We start from the raw sequence: 24,049 nt of genomic DNA on the forward strand, positions 1-24,049 counted from the left end.
GGAAAGCAGTATGAAGATTCCTTGGAAAACTTGGAATGGAACAACCATTTGATCCAGCTATCCTACTGCTCAGTATATACCCAAAGGACTTAAAAACAGCATACTATAGGGACACAGCCACATCAATGTTTATAGCAGCACAATTCACAATAGCTAAGTTGTGGAACCATCCTAGATGCCTTTCAGTAGATGAATGGATAAAGAAACTGATATATATATATATATATATATATATATATATATATATATACATAATGAAATATTACTCAGCATTAAAGGGAATAAAATCATGGCATTTGCAAGTAAATGGATGGATTTAGAGAATATTAGGCTAAGTGAAGTAAGCCAATCCCCAAAAAACAAATACTAAATGTTTTTTCTGATATGAGGATGCTGATCCATAATAGGATGGGGAGAAGTATGGAAGGAATGGAGGAACTTTAGATAAGGCAAAGGGGAGGGAGGGGAAAGGATGGGGAATGGGGATAGGAAAGATAATAGAATTAGATGGACATCATTACCCTAAGTACATGTATGAAGATATGAATGGTATGACTATTTTGTGTACAACCAAAGACATGAAAAACTGTGCTCTATATGTGTAATAAAAATTAAACTACATTCTGCTGTCATATATAATAAATTAGAATAAATTTTAAAAAATGAAAAATAAGAGTGATGTGGAATGTTGGTATAGGGGATTCTGCTTAACTATCATCCCCAGAAGAGGTATATATACACACACACACACACACACACACACACACACACACACACACACACACATATACATACACACACACACACACACCATATATAGATATGCAAGTAAGGGTAAGGCAGCATGCTATCCTTATAACATTTCAAAACATTTGGTATAAATGGAGCATAAAATCAATGTGATGGGTCATAGGAAATGAAGCTGGAGGAGTAGAATATAGCAAACAATTTGTTACAGCTATTTGAAGGGATTAACTGGTCATATTTGCATGTTATCTTTTAGAACAGGGATGCAAAATGGAAGATGAGAAGGCTGGTGATGTAACTCAATGTTACAGTGCTTGCCTAGCATGCACAAAACTCTGGGTTCCATACCCAGCATCACATACACATACATACACACACATACATACATACATACACACACACACAAATGGGGGAATGTGGCTGAATCCAAAGACATACAGATCAAGTAGGAGGGCATCACAGTAGTTCATACATATTTAGTTCCTAAGCTTTACAGATAATTTACAAATAATTGAGGTTAAAATTTCTAAGTGATTTTCTTAAGGTTACTCAAATGCTTATGGATGAAATACAAGTTGTCTGATTGGAAGCTCATTGTTCTTTCTGGCACTAGATCTCCTCAGTGTATTTTTTAAATAATGGTATTAGATCCTTGAAGGTAAACTCTCTTTGTTTCCAGACAACATGATTTTGTATATAGAAAACTTTGAAGATTCCACAAAAAAAATGGAATAAACAAATTCAGTGAAGTTGCAGGATATAAAATCAATATACAAAAATTAGCCAAAAGTCTATATGCTATAGCACAGCTATCTGAAAACCAATTAAGAATACAATTAACAATAGATATAGTAGACATATTCCCTACTCCCACATCCATAATGTTCTTTATAAAAATCTCAATATAAAGATAAAAAATAACAAAATACCTAGGAATAATACTAACTGAGATGAAAGACCTCTAAAATGAAAATTACAATCTATGAAAAAACTACAAATAAATAGAGATATCCCATGTTAATGGATTAGAAGAATTAATAATGTTACAATGTCTGTATTTCCCACTGTAATCTAAAGTTTCATTGAAATACCCATCAAGATATCAATGTTGGGCTGGGATTGTGGCTCAATGGTAGAGCACTTGCCTAGCATGTGTGAGGCACTGGGTTTGATTCTAAGCACCACATATAAATAAATTAAATAAAGGTCCATTGACAACTAAAAAAAATTTCTAAAAAATATCAATGCCATCTTTCACATAAGTAGAAATAGCAAGCTTTAAATTTGTGTGGAGCCACAAAAGTCCCTAATTAGCCAAAGCCAGAAAACCATACCGAACAAAAAGAACAAAGTCCTGGCATTATACTGCCCTGACTTCAAAATACACTACAAAGCTGTAGAAATCAAAGTACTATATTACTGATATAAAAACAGACATAAATACCAATGGAACAGAATAGAGTATCCAGAAATAACCCCATGCATTTACAACTAATTGATCTTTTTAATATTTGTAGTTATAGAATACCTTTATTTTATTTATTTTTGTGGTGCTAAGAATCAAACCCAGAACTTCACAAATGCTAGACAAGTGCTCTATCACTAACTACAACCCCAGCCTGACAACCAACTAATTTTTGACAAAGTAACCAAGAATGCACAATGTGGAAAGAACAATCACTTTAATAAATGATGCTGGGAAAACTGGATGTCCATATGCAGAAGAATGAAATGAGAACAGTATTTCTCACTAGTTACAAATATCAACTCAAAATGTATTAATGACAAGATAATGCTTTAAAATGATCCTATAGACCTCCAGGTGCCTGAATGCTACCAATTACTTTTAAAATTATTATTTGGTCAATGGAGGACCCCTGAGATGAAGTAGTCCAGGAACCTGATGACAAAATATTAGAACAATATACATAGTCATCATTATAATGTTACAATCAATAGCCCTGCAGATGTTGAAAGAGAATAATTCTGCTTTTTAGGGATTTCAACTAGATATTAAGAACAGCTAATGTTTTGCCTACATTAATAGATAATCTTTTCTTCTGATCAATGTGGTTCACAGACCCATCAGAAATTACTGCAATAAGTCTCCAGAACACATTTAGATATCATAGGAAGTGGGATTTGTCTAATTGCCATAATATACTGAATAGCCAGAGAACATTTTAAATATTCTTTACTCTTTCCATAATCCTAAAAATGTTCATGAAAGATCAAATGTTATTTCCCAGAATTCCTACTAGTAAGATGATGTCCAAAATGGAATTGGCAATGTTTCTTATCTCCAGATATAGCTTCATAATGATATGAAGAAGAATTTGAGGATCTGGAGAAATCCTTTGTGGTCACAGTCTCCTGGATTGAATTCTTAGAAGTACCACAATTTCTATCACATCCTGAACAACACTTAACCTTTATTTTGACCTTAAATTACAGTCTAAGGGCCTTCTGCCCTACAGTATAAGTTGCTGGAACTTCTTAAAATATTGGCCCAAAAAAGGTATCGGGTAATGTGAAGGGGAGGGTGTTGGTAGGTGGATGCATGTGTTGAATTATGACTCTATATCATCTACCCCTACACTGTGATTCTTAAAGTACTCAGGCAATATTCTACAATTGCAACTATAATAAATATCTCCATGATCTGGAAATGAATAGTCCCAAATTTCCCTTAGCTGGCAACTGATAAGAACTGTATGGGGATGGGAGAAATTGGGAACAGGAAAGTATGTGCAGGCGGCAGTTTCAGATATGAGTGTGTTTGTATGTCTCCATTAAATGTGTGTCATTTTGCACTCTAAAACCAAACAAAAATGACATTCTTATTATGAATATTTCTGCCCTGTAGCATTATGTCAAATAATACAAACACACTGGGGCTTTAAAAAATCATATGATATCATCTATGACAAAAAGTGTGGAAGATGTCAATATTGATTCAGTTTACTAACAAAAAGATATCCAAATACCAAAAATAATTCCCATACTTTTGTTAAAATAATTTATACCCCAGGACATAATATAATCTGTTTTCATTATTAGCTAATATCAGAAATTCAAGCCTTGAAGAGAAAAAGAATTTCTTGAGTTTGCCAGTAGCATAAATAAGATATACTCCCAGATTCTATTAAGTCATACATACAATTGTATTGCAGATAAGGGAAACCATGCTTCATAATTTAAGTGCAGCAATGCTTCTGTTTTGATATTATCATAAAGAAATTACTTTTGTTCACAGTGTTATCTGACCTTCATGCAGAAACTGATTAAAATGTTTTCCCCTTACAACAAAGACAACTGTAAATGAAAGTTGAAATGAAATATATGGCCAAACATCACTACATAGGGAGATTTCCTGTTTTTTTTTTAAATCACCTCAGAAGGAAGAAACCTATGAAGTCTCATTTCTTTTTCTGCAATCAACACAATTTCCTTATACACAAAGGATATTTCATCATTCATGACAGCAAGTTGTCACTTCCAGGGACAGCTTCAGTATAGCTTGGTGAGTATTTTATGTAGCTTATTCACAAGTATGATTTCTATTTAAATGACTGGTGACTTACAGGTAGGACAGATGTGGAAATAATCTTATAGGCTTTTGTATATTATATATACATACTAGTGGGGCACAGAGGTTCACTGTACTGATTGTTCCTTTGTGTTTCTACAACTTTTTGTTGGTAGAGGTGGTGGTAGGCAGATATAAATGTTCCAGCTTCTCCTTAGCTATTTAATGTTAGCCCAATACTAATATTATTTGCATTTGCATGAACAACTATCACAGGAACAAAGGAAAGGAAGCAGATCACCCATACTCTCTCAACTCATGAAACAGAAAAGTAAAATGGTCACTAGGTAAGTCAGAATAACTTTAGATGTTTGCTCCATATGTTTAGTCTATAGAATATACTTATTTTCCTTGTCTGTGTATGTATACACTTTCTTCATGTGTAAAATATACAGAAAGTCTGATATATCTGGAAATAATTGGAATTATGAGAAATTTTCTGGTCTAAAACAATTTTCCAGAAAAGCCATTCTATCACCTGTATGCTTAGGATACCCTGTGGAATTTGAGAGATTATGAACAAATCAAGGGAATGGAACCAATTTATATTTCATGATTTAAAGCATAGAATCATAGGATTTTTGAACTGGAAGGACCTAAGTAGTCATCCAGAAAAATATAACTTTTTGAGAACAAGTCAGTAAACTGAGGCAAAAAAGGATATGTGAGAGGTAAAACAGGTAGCCAGTGTCAAAGCCCAGTCTAAAACACAAATCTCCTGATACACAGCTCAGAACTCTTCCAACACTCCTGTTCATACTAAGATGCAAATCATGGATTGTCTACCTTGATATATGCTACATCTTTTTAAAAGCCAGGTGCAGTAGTACATGCCTGTAGTTCCAGCAACTTGGGAGGCTGAGGTAAGAGGATGACAAGTTCAAGGCCAGCCTCAGCAACTTAGTGAGACCCTGTATCAAAATTTAAAAGGGCTAGGGATTTAGATCAGTGGTAAAGCACCCCTGGCTTCAGTTCCTAGTACTAAATGAATAAATAAAAACAAGTCCATATGCTAGTGTCCCTTTCTTGGGTGTTATTGGTACAAGTTTGGATTCTATTTAAATGGAAGAAAAGGGAATGTGATGTAATGCTCCTATTTTTTAGAATGTTCCATCTAGATAAGAGCATTAGATTTGTTTTCAAGAAATGGTGATTTTCAAAAGAATATTATCAAAGCCTCATGGTAAAATATTCAAAACTAGTCTGATACGGGTACAAAGGAAAAAGACCCAAATCAGTCTAATATGGGTGGTAGTAAGGGTAACTAGTATATTAATTAGAATTTGCTTTTCATTCTATTATCAATGCTAACAATATGTTTGAGCTAAAGCTTCCTGCCTTCATTAGTGTCAGTGAGCAAATGATAACTTGTTACAATTTCACAGACTCTTTTATTTCAGTCTAGAAATAAAGGCTAAATCTGATAACTGGTCTCAAAGCAGAGGGGCTTATTAAGGCAAACAGGTGTTTCCCTTTCTCAGCACAAATGTGTCAGGCTTTTTTCCTCTTATTCTCTCATTCATGATCCTCCTCCCTCTCCCTCCCCACTCCCCCTCCCTCCATCTCCCATTTTTTTAATATTAAATCTTTTAGGCTATAGACCATATCTTGGGTCACGTAATTGCTGTCTATCTTCACAAAAGACATCAGCCCATTTTGAGTATTTATACATAACAAATATTATTTGCAAATAATTACCAAAACAACTTCATGTCACAAGGTTAACAAAAGCTTCATAATATCAAATGATATTAAGAAAGTTGGTTATCTTCTATGGCACAAACATACAAACTAACCTTGTAGTGTTTTCTCTATACTTCTAAAAGAATGTGGATATTTATATTTTACACTGTTACAAAAAATTTCATTTAAAAATGAATAATCTTTCTTTTGTCTTTATAAAACACATGTCTTGGACATAATCTGTTTTCCTCTTAAGACTCAAATTGCATACATATTTCAAGAAATATGGTTGCTGCAAAGCAAACATTCAGTCATTAAGACAGCAAGGTTTGCTGCTATTTTGAAGTCAAGTCTCCAATGGAATTAAGAAATATAGAGATATCTATAAATACAGGCTGAATATTCCTTCTGAAATTCTTGGGACTAGAAGTATTTCAAATTAATTTCTTAGATTTTTAAAATATGTGCATAGACTTTACTGAATGAACATCCCTAATCCACAGATGCAGAATCTGAAACTTATCTGCTTGTATTTATGAAGCTGTCCATCATTAATCTCACTTAAGTTTACTACCCTTTGCTTAAAATTCTATTCAAAGTAAATCATGCTTTAAATGAAAGTTAACCCTTCAAATATCTAAAAATAAATTCTGAAATACTTAAAAAAATCTGAGAGGGAACAAACCTTATTTGGAACTAAGTTAATTTACAGTTGTTTTATCTTGCTGGGCATGGTGGTGCATGCCTGTAATCCCAGCGGCTTGAGAAGCTGAGGCAGGAGGATCATGAGTTCAAAGTCAGCCTCAGCAAAGGTGAGGCACTAAGCAACCCAGTGAGACCCTGTCTCTAAAGAAAATACAGAATAGGGCTGGGGATGTGGCTCAGTGGTCAAGCAGCCCTGGGTTCAATCCCTGGTCCCCCCCCCCCGAAAAAAAACCTGTTTTGTCTTTTGGGTTTGTTTTTATTAGTGCATTATAATTATACATAACAATGGGGTTCATTGTGACAAATTCATGATCACCTGGAGTTCTAGAAATATGTATAAGACTGGAGACTTTGACTTTAAATATTAGTGGTTTCAAAATGATGGATTTTCAAAATGCCCTTTTCCTGTAATCAATTCCTAATATTATCTAATCCTACACATGGCTTGAACCAGAGAATGTGCAAGCAGAGGAAGAATAATTCCATGAATTTTTGCCTTTAACATACCCATCAGAAGGTTTAGGAGTGGTATTACTGACATATAAAGGAATAAGACTCAAAAAGTAGAAAAGGAAAATTTAAGCCAGACATGGTGGGAGGCTAAGGCAAAAGGATTGCAAGTTTGAGATCAGACTCAACAATTACCTAGACCTTGTCTCAGAATAAAAAATATTAAAAAGGCTAGGAAGCTGCTCAGTAGTAGAGCCCCCATGGCTTCAGTGTCATGCTTGCATGCACACACACACACACACACACACACACACACACACTAACAGCAGCAAAAAGAAAAGAAAAATTTAAATGAGTGTGTGTGTGTGTGTGTGTGTGTGTGTGTGTGTGTGTGTGTGTAGGTGTCAGGCATTAAGCCATGTAGAACTTGGTGGTAGTGAGTTTCCAAAATGCTATAGAGACCTAGAAAATCACTATAAAAGGAAAATTCCATTTCTATAATAAGTGGAGAGACAGGTGTTGCGCAGCATTGGCTAAGGACAAATGAGGATTCAAAATTCCTCAAAGCCCTCAGTTTTCTCTTTTCAGGTATGACAGAATGGGAATGTATTTCAAAGCAATCAAATAAAACATTTTGCCACTAAAAAGAAAAAAAATCACCAGGCTCATTAAGCACTAGTCACATAATAAATGTCTAGTAAAAACTATAAGCAATCTTTTTTCCATCTTCCTTCAGTTTTCTTGTGGATTTTGTCTGGTAAACTCAGCAATGTGATTAGGTCACAATACTAATGACATAAGGGTCAAAAGTATGATTTCTGTTGTCAAAGGTTCTCTTTCCGCATGGTAAATTAACTTTACTTAGTTCCATGGTTATAGACTATTTGACTGTATCTCCTGCATCCACTTTGCAATTACATGCCCTTGGTCAGGAGCTAGAGGGCATATATCTATGCTAATTTATTACCATGATTGAAAAAAACACTTTATAGTGTGTGCCTTTTGTCCCACTGAAAGCGAGTCAGCAGCACTGTTTGCATGGTAAGGCTGTTTCAATAGTACCTTGGCAGTCTTTAAAATTATCATAATAAATATAGGCATGTATTTATCGTATTTTGTTTCCTAAAGGGTGCTCTACAAATAACCTGCATCAGAATCACCTGGAGTTCTAGTTAAAATGCACAATTCTTGGGACTCCCTCGCCAGACCTACCACCCCAAAATAGGGCTTGGTTTTTTGTTTTTAATAAGGCTCAACCCCTCCCCCAAGGGATTCTTTTTTAAAAATATTTATTTAGTTGTAGATGAACACACAGTGTCTTTATTTATTTTTATGTGGTGCTGAGGATTGAATCCAGTGCCTCACACATGCAAGGCAAGCACTTTACCACTGAGCTACAGCCTCAACCCCCAAGGGATTCTAATATATGTCAAAGTTTGAGAATCACTGTCTGTAGCAATAGTTTGTAACTTAGAAGTGGCTATCCGAACCCTCAAGGAGCGTTATTAGAATTCACATGCCTGTTCCATAGCTTGAAGCCTACTAAATCGAAATGTCCTCTGAGGATAGGCCTGGGAATTTGTGGTAGTAGTTACAGAATGTAGCTAATGTGATACTAGCAAATCAGTAATTGTCCTAAACTCTTTACATGAGTCACTTCATTTAATCTTCACAAAAACCCTTGGAAGCATGGATGATTATTGTCCTTATTGTGCATATATAGTAACTGGGGCAGGCTCACAGAAGTTAAGTGATTTGCCCAGAATCACAGATCTCACAAGTGATGAAAATGATTGAGTACCTCTGCCCTAAAAATTTATTTCAGGTCCTTTCAAGGTCTTTAAAACCTAAAAGTACTTGGATTCTCTCACATGGAAATGCTTACAGACCCCAGAAGGATGCTCCTTTTCCTTCAGTGTTCAACAACCTAAAAAGGATTAATTCTCCAATGAAGGGAAGAGCAGCTAAACAAAGAGGTACATAAGAAAAAAGAAGGTGAGAAATTTACTTTTAGAATTAAGAAAAATAAAAGCTTGGATTCAGATCCCAGATTTTCTTCTAATGCAAAAAAGTGTAAGGCCTTTCACAAACAACAAAATGCTTTTGGTCAAATTAAAGTATTAATAATTAATGCTTACATGATAACCAAGATGTTTTAGTTATAGCCCAAAGAGTATTCTTGTGGGTGTTAAGAAAAGTTGTTTGTGACCTGACCACTGGCTACTGCAGGAAATGAAATTTCACAGTCCATAGAGCAGTTTAGTTTAGTAGTAATTATTTAAGAGCTGGGAGGAGCCACAAATCATGTGAATTTAGATGAATTTAAGCAATATCGCTCAACATACTGACCTGAGAATCTTCTTTATTGAAACTTAAGTCACAATGGGGAGTAGTTGTTTAAAGGCAGAACAAGCAAGCTACTTGGGGAGATTTGAGTGGGGAAACTAAAGGAGTAAGAGGAAAAAAAAATATGTCACTTTTCTCACATTAGGGAACACTTTGTGCTGCTTTCAGCTTCATTCATATCAGAATCTTCTCTATGTACACACAAACATCCTCTCATGTGCAGGACTTCTAATTAATCTCCTAAATTATCTGGCTCTACTCTGCTGTGACACTTTCAGTTATACCCTATGGTACTTAGAACCACAAAACACCAACAGAAAAGCAAAATGAAACATGTTTATATCACCTCTAACCATATTCAAGATTGATGTATTGATTAAACCTTATTGTGACCTCCATAGTGAAAGGTTACCCTGCCACTGCTCCATTTTTATTATTTCTTCCCCAGCCCTTTCTGGCCTCTCACTTCACATGTCCTGTCATCCTTCTCCCACTGTGTCACCTCCTACACAAACATCTGTGTTCTGTCACAGCTTTTACATTTGAGCAACTATTCATTTTATAGGCATTACAAGTAAAATACATGGTCCTGCAAGGAATATTACAGTTGTGCTTCAGGCCTGCATATTTTATGATGTCAACAAGAGAGATCCATTAATTTATAGTTTTGTACTCAGCAGGGGAGCCATATAATATTATACATATATTTAGTTCTCCAGAATGTAGCTTAATCAATATGGCACCTCAGGCAACCTGAAATACTGAAAGCAACATAAAAGTAAGATTGTCAGACCAAGAAATTTTATGTCCACTGATGGGGGTTTAACTGCTTTGGAGGCTGCAGAAGGTATATATATTTAGAAGATTATAGTAAAGTCAATGATAGGAAAGAGTCAAATGGATGTGTAATAAAAGGTATTGAGGGAAAGAGGAGTCTATGCTTTGGACCCCAAGGCAGGGACTTCCAGGTTCTAATCCTTGCCTGCCAACCTTGAACACTGCAGTGATTTCAATAATATTTCCTAACTCTGTGTGTCAATAGACATTTATAAAGTGAATGCCTCACACAGGGAAATCTGCAATACCACATTGAGCGAACCATTGACTACCTCGGTATCTCAGTTTCAGCACTTAACAAATGGGGTGGGGCAGTTAAACTACCTGCCAGTAGGTGGTTTGGGGCCCCATGGTGCTATGATTTCAGTACCATGCTTTGCTTATCTCGAAGGGATGTTCTGAGGCTCAAATAAAATATTTGATGTGCAAGTGCCATAAAAGTCTTAAAGTTCTATACAAACACAAAAGTGCTTTAAATTATGCATCTCCAAATATAACCAACAATTTGTACGTGCTCTCCCAAACAAATCAAGTGGACTACTAAATTTTGATTACAATTAGTCTCAAATCATACAATTTTACTTAATTCCAATTTTCAGAAGCAAAAGGAGCCAAAGTTTCAAATTATGATCTTTATTAAGAAGTACTAGGTCATTTAGAAATGCTAAACACATTCGGAGGCTAGGCCAATCTTTTTCACTGCTGTATGGGTCCTCCAAACAGCTTTTATTGTGAAGACTAATAAAAATGAAAGGAGAGTTGAAACTGAACAGAATTAGATTAAACTTTAATCTATATTCTGTAAGGGTGTGTGTGTGCATGTGCATGCACACACATGCTCTCCTATAGGCTTCTAATCTCTTCACATGGTTTGTGGACCAGCTATTATTTAATAGGTTTTATCATGGGATTAATATTTAGGTGTTTGAAAATTCTTGCAGTGCATGCCTGTGAATGTAGCAAGAAGTTGAATCTGCATTCTCACCTTAGGAACAACAGGATGAAAGGAGGGACCAGAATCTTATTTACATAAAGAATGTCAGCTAGGACCTCTCTAGGTCCTGGAGAAAAACATTGCAGAGGACTTTCTTTCATTAAACAAACATCCATTAAGAGTCCAATATATGTGATATGCCATAATAGCAGCTGGGAGCAGATATGGAAATGAACTGCACCTTTCTTAAAAGTTCATGTATTCCAAAAGAGAGAGAGTGTGTGTGTCAGCTCCCATGACACTAAGACTTACATTCCAGGATAAAGACTAAAAGGTTAAAACTGCCCTGAGGTCATGTTCAGGGGGAATTAGTGCCCACAGAAGACAGGGAACTTAAAGGATATACTTGAAATTTTTTATTCAATCTAAAATACATCACTTTCTGCCTAATACTGCATTTGGCACATTATATCGTGAAATCTCTTTTCATAGCATGCACACTCTATTGCTATTTGCACAGCTACAAAAGAAGGCAAAGCCAAGAACAGCCACACCAGTTGCTGTGGTTTGCTAATGGACAGAAATGCTTGAATTTAGCTACAGCAAATGTAATAAATGTTGACATGCTATCAACTAACAAATTGCTTCACACAGGGTGGAATCCTAAAGCCTACCTGAAATGGGGAGCAAAGTGTGATTTAAAATGTGTGCATAAAAAAGAGACTGCGAAAACTGGCATGAGTTTGATTTTCCCTTTGTAATTAAGGGTTATTATACTTCCTTTCAATTTGGTGAATAGTCAACAATAATCTTACAGCTTCTTTTATAGAGATAGATAGAATAACACATATAAACATATATACTGGCACAATTGAGATATAATTTGCATTGCATAATTTTATACATTTGAAGTGTATACCAGAGTAAGGTTTCTCCAGACTTATCTGTTTGCTTTCAAAATCCAGCTGTCACCTTTTTTGGTGCTTTTGGCTTCAAATATAAGCAAAGTAAAATAGAAAAAAAAGTGCATAATTCAGTAGTACTTTAACATGTATATATATATATATATATATACACACACACACACACACACACACACACACACACACACACACAGAGTTATACAACCATCAACACAATCTATTTTAGAGATTTTTTTCATCCCTCAAATAAACCCAATACCAATTAGCAGTCATACTCCATTTACCTGACATCATGAACCAAGCCCAGCCAAAGGTAACCACTAATCTACTTCCTGTCTCAAGGTTACAAAGCATGGTAGAGAGTTGCAGGAAGCTGAGGTTAGGAATCCTAAAATAGCACTTTCCATTTCCTTGGGTACCATCCTTGATCTCATCCCCTTCTTTTCCCTGTGAATATTTCCTCCCTCACATACCCCATAAATGTCAGTGTCTGACACACCATAGGTGCTCAATAAAATACTGATTTGTTTTAAGCTTGGTCCTACATGAACGAAGTGACTAAGGGTCTCCTTTTTGGGCAGTGTTTGCTAAAAGTAAGAAGTAACAAATAGAAGGCCCAAGAAAAGAATACCAGACCCAGGAGGGAGATCTCTGTGGTTCCTGACCCAAATGTTGAAAAAGCTCTTAACTGGAAAACAGTTTTCAACCAAGGGCTTTTGGTGACTAAAGAAGCTGTGTAGTGACATTTCCTATCCAAGGTCCTGAAACCACTCTGCACACCCACTGTGATCTATTTAAAGGAGCCAGGTCTTTTTTCTTTTAGAAAACACTTTCTGCCAACTTTGCTATCAGAGGAAATCATAAAGTAGGTGAGCTACATCCATGGCTAAAAGGTACTGAAAATTTTTCTAAATGAAAGTTGTTGTGTGTATTAAAAAGACAAACTCAGTACAAACTCATTACTGTGAAGTAGAGAAAAAGCAAGGCAGCCTTTTTTTTCTTTTTTGGTTTTTTTAATTACAAAATCAGTGTTTTGTTGTAATTAATCAAACAAAAACATAAATAAATGAAGAAAAAACAATTATCCTTATTCTTCCTGTTTTTCTCCCAATATGCATCAGTTTAGAATCAATGTTTATACACTTTTTTCTATCCTTGTGTAAACTATATACCACTTTATATACACAAAAGACATGTTTATAGATATTCTAGTACTCTAATATATTCCTAATTCAACACCACAGAGTCCTTTCTAACTTCTCTCTTTTCTATATTTATTCCTACTTTCTTTTTAAAATTATTTTATTTTTTAAAGATCTTTTTAGTTGTTGATAGGCATTTATTTTATTTATTTATATGTGGTGCTGAGAATCGAACCCAGTTCCTCACACATGTCAGGCAAGTGTACTACCTCTGAGCCACAACCCTAGCATACCCCATCATTCTTAATAGATTTCTTGGCTTATGTTTTAATAGTCAACTGTCTGACATTTCCTAGGTTGCTGTTCCACACAGAGGCCTTCTTTGTTTATGCTACAATCCCTCAGATGCCCTACTTCTTTTGTGAGCCCACACCATTAGTCTACCTCAATCTCCTGTTCTTGTATTCTCTTCACACAGACCTATGTTTTCTTCTCATTTTACAATCCTGTTTTATTTTATTTGTCATTTCCTGATGCCTACTTTCCTATGCAATTTTAATTCATGACTCATCACTTCTATGACTTGAATTATCTTCAACTTCTTGTTTAACCATCCTTCCAATGAATCCTGGCAAAACAGCCCTGGGTCAACTCAATTGTCAGCTGCTTCCATTGTCAAACCTGAGCCCAACTTGAAAAACTACACTTATTAGTCCATGATCTCCATCTTCATCTAAATCCTCAATGTTAACTGAATATCCTTCTGTCTTTCCTCCAAGCTCCAGTGCTCCAGTTCGCTACTTCAAATTTCCTTCCCAACTACTTCCTAATTCACTCTCAACAAATGTCACTGCCCATTACTTCACAGAGAAAACAGAAGTCAGATGAAAGCTCTCTCAACTCCTTCCAGCAAAACTATAATGCATACATACCTCCCTTCCCCCTCCCTCTCCTTGTTAAAAAAATCGTGTGTGGGGGGGAATCCTTCTTACTGTGAAATATTAATCTCTCTGAAATATTAATCTTCTGACATGGAATTCCTGAACATTTGGTCCCAGTGAAATTATTCTCTTAGAACAAAACACCGGGGAATTGGTGAGTTCAGAGAAGGGAGGGACCTGAGTAGAAGTAAGAGAGAAAGAGGAAAGAATGAATACAGTTAAAATGTCAAATATGACAGTGAAGTAAAGGGCAAGGGTATCTGCTTGAATGAAAAAATGTAGCATGAGATGTGTGGTGAATGGTTCAGATAGCTACTATGGGAAACAGTTGGGAGAGAAAGCTGAATAAGTATATGTAAAAAGCCTTAACAATTCTTAAGGCCCCAGATGAGGTTATTGACAAGGCACTGGTCCTGACACAGGTGTAATCTTCGCTAGAGTAGTTCATCCATAGTTGTTGAACCAGAGAACGTGGTCATTAGATATTGATCCTAGAATGAAGATTTTCTGGACATGTTTAAAGATAAGATAATGAGTCTAGAATTAGATATTAGCAAGAGAAGCATAGTACTACGTTTAGGTTGGATAAGAAATGAAGCAGCTGGGCATGGTGGCAAATGCCTGTAATCCCAACAGCTTGGAGGCTGAGGCAAGAGGATAGCAAGTTCAAAACCAGCCTCAGCAAAAGCAAGGCATTAAGCAAATCAGTGAGACTCTGTCTCTAAATAAAATACAAAATAGGGCTGGGGATATAGCTCAGTGATCGAGTGCCCCTAAGTTCAATCCCTGGTACCCCACCCCCCAAAAAACTGAAGCAATATCACAAACCAGCAACTAGAATAATTGCTAACTTGGAAATAATTGTGCATTTTAGGTTCCAATACAATTTCAGGGCTGTTGCCCCATTAACCCTTTTGGACATAAAATGCAGTTACCTTTAAGTGAACAGACTGCAGTTACCAACTTCAAATCATAATTGAGCTTTTTGATTAGTATACATCATCATACAAATACCTTAGTATACTTTTTGAAAAAGAAAAAAAAACAAAGAGTTGATTAAGGTTGCTGTGGCTCATTCTGAATCTTTAATCCAATCTTTAATATCATGTGTTTTCTGACTAGAGAAATAACATATCCTAATCATAGAAAATTTGAAAGCTACAGGCAAGAATTAATAATGACCTGTTACCACTTGTAGCACAAAATATGTGTACGTATAGTTTTGTGTCTTTGTTTTTTTGTTCTTTAGTTTGTTGTTGTTGTTGTTTGGTACTGGAGACTGAATTCAGGGGCTAATCTACATCCCCACATCCCCATCCCTTTTTAAATTTTAAGACAGGGCCTCACTAAGTTGCTGAAGCTGCCTTTGAAATTGCAATCCTCCTGTCTCAATCCTCCAGGTTGTTGGTGTTACAGGCATGTGCCACCACACCCAGCTGGTGTCAAGTTTAAATGCATGGTTTCCAAAGACTGGTTTGGTTTTTACCCTAGAACCACCATTTTAATAGCTCTATGACTTTATACAAATTACTGAACTTCTCTGTGTCTCAGTTTCCTCTTCTGAAAAGGGTAATTTAAAAATAGTACCTGACAGGGGATGTATCTCAGTGGTAAAACACTTGCTTAGTATGCATGATCCCGTGAGTTCAATCCAACCCTTGAATTCTTCTGAAGTGTGCATTTAATTTTGACTATCCTGTAAATTATATAAGCATAATAATAACTACCATCATGCATGAATATTTCATATTGAAATAAGCATTTTACATGCATTATATCATGTGCTTTTATTTTTGTCACTGTAAATACAAACAATAATTAAAAGCACAAACAAAACTTTTTAAAAAAATCCCAAATCACTTCACCTATAATTAACATTTTGGTGAATTTTTTTCTATATATTTTGTAGGTTTGGGGGGGACATAAATACATAGAGAAGTACAGAAATCAAATTGCTTTGTAATCTACCTTATCCGTTAAATTATATTTATAGATATATTTCCATATCAATAAATGCAATTCTATAGTATCTTTAATGTGTACTAAGTAGTTGACTAAACTGGTATATCCCAATTGATCTAGTCAATCCTCTATAATAGCCATTTAGGTTGTTTTCAAAGATTTGCCACTATAAGCAAAATATTAATAAATGTCCCTATCTCTACATCTTTTAGCACTTGCATTTATCTTAGGATAAATTCTGAGTAAAACTGTGAGATCACAGAAGGTATTTCACATTTTTATACATATTGTCAACCTAACCTCTTAAAATGGATCAGGTTCAATGGAGCATTAAATTATTCATATCCCCATGACCTTTCCAACACTGTGTTTTTGTTGATCTTTTAAACCTTTTAAGTCTGATACGTGAAAATTATTAGTTTTTATTTGCAAAGTGAGTTTGGTATTCATTCTTTTGTGAATATTCTATTCATGAATTTTCCCCATTTTTATATTAGGATGTTCAGTTTTTAATTGAGGTGTAGATACTCTTTTTATACCAAAGAGTATCTAAGCCAGGCATGGTGATGCACGCCTGTAGTCCTAGCAACTCAGGAGGCTGAGACAGGAGGATCACAAGTTCGAAGCCAGCCATACCACAGGGAGGCCTTAAGCCACTTAGTGAGGCCCTGTCTCTAAATAAATTATAAAAATGGCTGGGGATGTGGCTCAGTGGTTAAGCACCCCTGGAATCAATCCCATTGTTATAAAAAGAGTATCAACTCATTGTTATAAATCACAGACATATTTCCTAGGTGATAGTATTTTTCTTTTTGTTTTTGGTACCGGGGATTAGACTCAGGGGCACATAATCATTGAGCCATATCCCTAGCCCTTTTTTATTTTTTTATTTTGAGACAGGGTCTTGCTAAGTTGCTCAGGGCCTCACTAAGTTGTTAAGGCTGGCTTTGAACTCAAGATCATTCTGCCTCAGCCTCCCTAGCTGCTGGGATTACAGGTGTGCACCACCATACCTGGATAGTTGATTATTTTATAACCTTGATTATGGCATATATTTTTTTGCCACACAGACATTTTGGAAGGTTAAATGTATATATCTTTTCCTTTAAGACTTCAGTTTTCATAAAAATATTACAAAATTCTTTTCCATCTCAAGATTAAAATATTATAAAATTTAAAATGCTTTAAAATTATGTAACATTTGAGTATTGTTAGTTTTATTTTTTCAATGCTTGTGTGCATATGTGTGTCCATGTATGTATGTATGTATGTGTGGTGCTAGGGATCAAACTCGGGGCCTCAGGCATGCCAACAAAGCACTCTACTACTGAGTCACATCCCCAGCCATTTCAATGCTTTCTACATTTTAAATATTGATTTGGCTGAAATTAACTTTGTTTTTTTTTAAAATATATTTTAGTTGTCACTGGATCTTTATTTTTTTTATTTATATGTGGTGCTGAGAATCAAACCCAGTGCCTCACACATGCTAGGAAAGCACTCTACCACTGAACCATCACCTCAGCATTTAACTTTGGTTTTAACAATGAGTCTACATGTAGCCTTATTTAAATTTCCCTCAATGACTAGCCCTGTTGTCCTAGACACTTTTATTGAAAAATCCATCTTCCCCCTTCAAACAATGAATTTGAGATGCCTCTTTATCGTTTCTTAAAATCCATAGTATACTTGAGTTTATTTCTTTGGACACTTTTCTGCTGTATTAATCCGTTTGCACACATAACACAAGATTTTAATCATTGTAATTCAGTGAAAATTTGATGAAGTGGGACAAGTTACAATTTTTCTTCTTAATAATTTCATCTGCAATTTATTTTGGTGTTTGAAGTGGTGTAAATATCTAACCCCTGCTCCAAGTAGAGAAAATGTGTTTCCTATAATGATACTAACTTATTTGTGTTCTGAGAAGGAAGGTAGTTCTATGGTACTGGGAATTTATTGATTGATTGATTTTAGTTGTAGATGAACACAATATCTTTATTTTGTTTACTTATTTTTTTATGTGGTGCTGAGGATCAAACCCAGTGCCTCACACTTGTTAAGCAAGTGCTCTACCATTGAGCCAGAACCCCAGCCCGGTACTGGGAGTTTTGAATGACTATATGAAACCACAAAAGATGTTCCTGGTAGAAATAAATGTTAGGAAATATTGTTGAATACTAATGCTGTCCAATAGAACTTTCTTTAGTGATGGGACTGCTCTATAGCTTCAATTTCCAAAATGGCAATCATTAGCCACATAAACCTATTAAACACTTAAAATGTGGCTAGTGTGACTGAGGAACTCAATTTTTAATTTTATTTAATTGTAAACAATTATATTTATATAGCCCCATGTTTGGATAAAGCCCTTCTAAAACATTGCTATTTTTTTTTAAATCACTGCCTTATTTTACTATTTCATAGGATTGCTGGCAGGTAAAAGAATTGGCAATTTCCTATTTAATCTGAAACTATCATTTAGGTAAAGAGAACTTCATTAAAACATTAAGGTTAAATCTGAGATTGCAAATACAACTCAATTACTTATTTAATGTGTGCCCACTGTATGCTTGTCACTCTACAAAATAAAAGAGATAAGACAGCCTTCAAGAAGCTTAAAATTTAGTAGAGGAGATAAAGTGATATACAAATAACAGTAATGGTTGCAGAACAAGGTAAACAGTAAAAAAAAAAAAAAAAGGAATCAACAAAGTGGCAAGAAGAATTCCAAGAAAGGAGCAATTTTTTTAGCTATGGGGCATGAGAGGGAGGGCTACACGGAAGAGGTGACAATCTGCTTCCTGAATATGGTTCATTTTCAATAGGTATCGAAGTAGAAATAGGAAGAAAAAGAGGAAGATATTCCAGAATAAATGGTATAAGGCACGAAGGACAGATAACAAGGGTCATGTGTGATGTTAATAAGTGACCTGTTCTAGCTAGGTCATATGAGCAGGAAAGCAAGGCTTACTAAATAGACTGAGGCTAAATGTGAAAGGACCTTAGATTTCTGGCCAAAGAATCTGAACTTACCTTTATAGCTAGCAAGGGGAGAATAAAGTTACTTTAGACACGGGGGCTGGGGATGTGGCTCAAGCAGTAGCGAGCTCACTTGGCATGCGCAGGGTGCTGGGTTTGATCCTCAGCACCACATAAAAATAAAATAAAATAATGATGTTGTATCCACTGAAAATTGAAAAATAAATATTAAAAAATTATCTCTCGTTTAAAAAAAGTTACTTTAGACAGTGACATCTGAGCTCAAGACCCCAGAGGAATAATAGACTGTGGTCTCTATAAAATAAAGTTTTACAACTTGGCAATATTACCCATCTCACAATATTATTGTAAACATTAAGCAAGATAAGGAAAAGGGATATGCATTTAACAAAGTGTAAAGCAAGCTTAACACATTGTTGAAAATTTCATAACCAGAGCTGGGGTTATGGCTCAGTGGTAGGGTGCTTGCTTAGAATGTGTGAGTGACTGGGTTCAATTCTCAGCACTGCATATAAATAAATGAACAAAATAAAGGTATTTCAATGTATAAAAATAATTTAAAATTTTCATACTTAAGTAATGTATATGGATACACACCCAAGTAAATCAGAACAGAAATACCTATCTGAGTATAATAATTGACTATAAGAGAAGACTCTAAAACATAGTCATAATAATTTTAAAATGTGGAATCTCTGAGGGCAAACTGATGGGAAACAACATACTATTTGGTTTCCTATATGTTAAAAGAATGATATAGATTTTCTGGGTTAGTAGTAAGAAATGTCATGTAGTCTGATCTCCCACATCTGATATTTGGGCACCCACCAAATCCTTGCTCATGCTAGTACATATCTGCAATGGTCCAGAGTTCTTAGGCAACATATTTAATGTATTAGGCAATTTTAATAGTTATAAATTATTCAAATACAGTAGGAATCTGCACGACCTAGGTATCCAACATTTAGGTATCCAATATTTTTAAGAACCAAATTAGGATTTTTGGAAGATTAGTCAAAACATGCAAGATATATTGGCATATCAAACAGATAACAGGAAGGTTTTATAGAGACCAGGCCAAGAATCCAGAGAACCTGACTTTGAATGCTGACGTAAGAATGAAAAAAAAAGAAATTCATGGACAGAATATAGGCCATTTTATTTAAAAAAAAACAGTATTCATGAGGCAAAAATGGTTGAGGCAAGTAGGAGGAATCACAGATTAATGAGATCAGAAGTTGTAAGAACAGAGAGGATCATTAAAAGAAGAAGACAAAAATAAAAGTTTGCTTGAGAAAATGTCAAATTAGTGCTTGAATTTAGGTGACCCTCCATATCAATATGTTCTACATCTGCAGACTCAACCAAAGATTGAAAATATTCAGAAAAAAATTATATATGTATTAAACATGTACAGACTTTTGCCATTATTCCCTAAATAATACAATATAATAACTACTTATGTAGCCTTTACATTGCATTAAGTATGACAACTAGAGATCATTTTACAGAATATGGGAAGATGTGTGTCTGTTATATACAAATACTACACAGTTCTATAAAAGGAACTTGAGCATCAACAGACTTTGATATCTGAGGGACTTTGGAACAAATCCCATGCAGATACCAAGGGATGACTATATCGTACATGTGAATAGGACACCCAGATAGAGGAGTAAAGCAAATCAGGTAAAAAGCATCTTGGAGCTCAGGAGAGAAGCCAAGATAAAGCAATATGAAGATGTGAGCTTCAAGGGGAAAAAAAGTCAAGCAAGAAGGCCAAAGTCAGGCACCTTAGCATAGGGAATACCATTTTTAAACCATTTAACCAAAGATCTGGAGCCATGTATGTGGAAGAGGAAGCCCAGAAGAAACTGGCTTACAATGAACTCCCTGGAGTATCTCTGATCTGAGCCAGTTCAAAGCAAACTAGTCCAACCCAGTATTGGTAACTGGCCAGAGGAATCATGCAGCACAACATTGCATCAAGCCTTACCTTTGACAGGTATACTTTAATTTGGCAAATTCCTTGGCACTGACAGCTCAGTCTCAACACAATAATAGTCTTACTTTCAATTCCTATCTCAGAAAAAATAAAGCACATATTGTACATTCAACATTTATCTTTCTCAATCAAGTTGGCTCTGGTCATGGCTTCCTAACCTAGGCTCAAGGATCAAAGGGTGTAAGCGGCTTACTACAGTTAGATATCTACCCTGAAAAGGCCTATTAGCCCATACTTTGAAGTTATGTGGCGAGTTTTATTTTATGTCTCATTTCTGAAGAGCTCAAAATTGGGATTTTTTTTTCCATTTGATTATAGTGCGTTTTCACCAAACAGCTTATGGCTATTTCTCAAATGAAGAAGGCAGTGTGTGCATTCTTCTGCTAATGGTCCCTGTTGTGATCATTACTATCACAGTTACACAAATATCCAAATATAAGGGAGAAAATGTATTTCCCCCTCTAAAGTATAATCTATCACAGAAGCTACTCAGGCTATCACCCTGAACACAGTGATGACTTCCTTTAAGAACAGATGTGAACACACAATTTTGTTTTTACCAAAGTATAAGATCACTTCAACCATACTGTGACTCATTTCACTTTCCCAATTCTCCCTTTCCAAATAGTAAATATTTTTCATTGACTGAACCACTTCACTGAATTACACAAGCCAACATATTTTAATAATGTGAAGTTGATTGATTTAAATGAAACTGGAATTGTTACTTTAAATTTCATCTTTTTTATATGGTCAGGTTCTTTAAGTATGTTTTCATAGAGTAAAACATCAGTGAGTTTGCATCTATGAAGACAATGTTCCAGGTGGGTAAATTGGGCTATTCCCATGTAGTCACACCATCAGTCCCCCCTAGTAAGAAGCATATGTGTGAATGAAATCTATTGCTGATTATTGGCAAACTAGAAGGTTCTATTCATTTAAGAAATTGTCTCAGCAAAGTAATGGGTAAAACAAGACTCAGACTTGATTTTACCTGTAAAAGCCAGGTTCAGGGGCACCTTAATAACCCCCCAACACCTGATCAGCACTTTTTGCCTCTGAACAAAATGGTTCTAAATGGTATGAGCTCTGCAGAAACTGAAAACAGCCCGTTGTTCAACCTGAGTTAAGACAACACAGAAATCAGAAAGTACAACTACACTACAAAGCTCGGTTTAAATTTCAACCCTACTGCTCTGACAGCTTGGTCTGAGCCTAAGGGCAGAAGGAACCTTGGCTGGCTGTCACCAAGGCAGCTCCGGTTGCCACTTGCCCCTCCTTCTGAGTTGGTGAGGCAGAAGCCTTTGATGCTGCAGCCTTTTACCCACGTTTAAATGCTTTCTATTTAAATCATCTGATTCCACCGCGGGTAATTGCCGGCCTGTTTAGCCGGGAGCCGCCGGCAAATGGGAGAGTTAGAACGAAACTGAGCAAATGGCACAGAGCTGAAGCCACTGCATCCTGCATTGGGTCCAGCCGCTGCGCCGTGCGACAGTAGTGGCCCTATAGCAGAGGTTACTCAGCGGAGGAGAGAAGTAGAAAAGGATGGAAAGGGCGAAGGTAGGAGTTTCCATTGATGCCTAGGCTCAGAGATTCCCGAGTATTCCACTTTCCCTAGGTCCTTGTGTAAATTGCCCAATTCTTATGTGGGGAAGCAGGGATCACTAAGAAAGTGTTCTGAGCCCCAAGGCGGAAGCAGAAGTATCCGAGAGCCTGTAGGCGAAGAGCCCAGTGGCGCAGCATTGTGTGGACACTACTGCCCTCAAATCCTACGGAACAGCGGGAACAGCCGCCGGTACTACTGCGATGGGTTGGAGGATTTTAATGTCAGTAGTTAAATGGTCCCCAATCCCCAACACCTGTTCTGGACACTTAACTCCTTCCTTCCTAGGGAAAGGAAGTAACTGAGGAAGTCTTCCTGAGCTGTATGATGTGCCCAACTAACTTGCAAGCCCTGAAGAAAATGTCATTTCCTATCTCCCTCATTTCCTTTGAGTTTGTCCGGCTGCACTGCCCGTTTAATAATCTACAACCTGGTTCCCGAGGCCGGAAAAAAGCATTTCTTCCTGGAAGTCTACACAAACTGAGATTTAATATATGGATGATGGACAGGTGCAGCTTCCCCATTAATTCCAAACAACAAAGAAAAAAAAAAAAAACCCATGATTGGCTCCAAAGTAGCTTTCAGCAGAGAAGTACTTTTCCAGTACTTCAATCTAGCAGCAACTTTTGCTGGGGTATGAGAATCCTTAAATACATATTTACTAATGTTTCTCCCTAAGAACCGGGGTCGCAGAGATGGGGCGGGGGTGTCTACAGTAACTAGGTAAAACCCTAGAACAAAGAATTGTTATAGCATACACTTTTTTTCCGGATGTCATTGCCAAAGCCTTTTTCTTAAATGTGAATAGTGACAGATCTCCTGGTTGCTCCATTCCCAGAGCCCAAGCAAGGACAGTCACTCGCGGGTGACTGTCCCTATGATACCTTTCCGGGCTTCCTTCACAAGAATTCTGACGCACAACTAACTCATCCTGGGTCGGTCCTCACCCCTGAGCGATGGTGAGGAAAGATTCACTCAACCTAGCAAACCCGCTCAAAGGGTGGCAGGATTTTTTTGAGATAAGAAGAGGGTTGTTTCAAGGGTCCGCGGGGCCATCCCTTTGGGATCTCTGGACAGAAAGACAGAGATGGCTTCAGGTTGCAGCACTTACCAGTCTTGTGCTTGGTGGGAATCCCCAGGAGCGGGAGCGCATGCTGGGGAACCCCTTGCTGCTCTACC

At 36.3% G+C, this 24,049-nt stretch overlaps 1 protein-coding gene across 1 annotated transcript in view; it reads right to left on the reverse strand.

Annotated features, from left to right (window-relative positions):
- The window catches only part of Il1rapl2 (interleukin 1 receptor accessory protein like 2), a 1,069,701-nt gene that overhangs the window by 1,044,171 nt on the left and 1,481 nt on the right, over positions 1-24,049 (reverse strand). The window lies entirely within an intron of this gene.

The sequence above is a fragment of the Ictidomys tridecemlineatus genome, chromosome X, assembly GCF_052094955.1.
Source record: "Ictidomys tridecemlineatus isolate mIctTri1 chromosome X, mIctTri1.hap1, whole genome shotgun sequence".
NCBI classification, from domain to species: Eukaryota; Metazoa; Chordata; class Mammalia; order Rodentia; family Sciuridae; genus Ictidomys; species Ictidomys tridecemlineatus.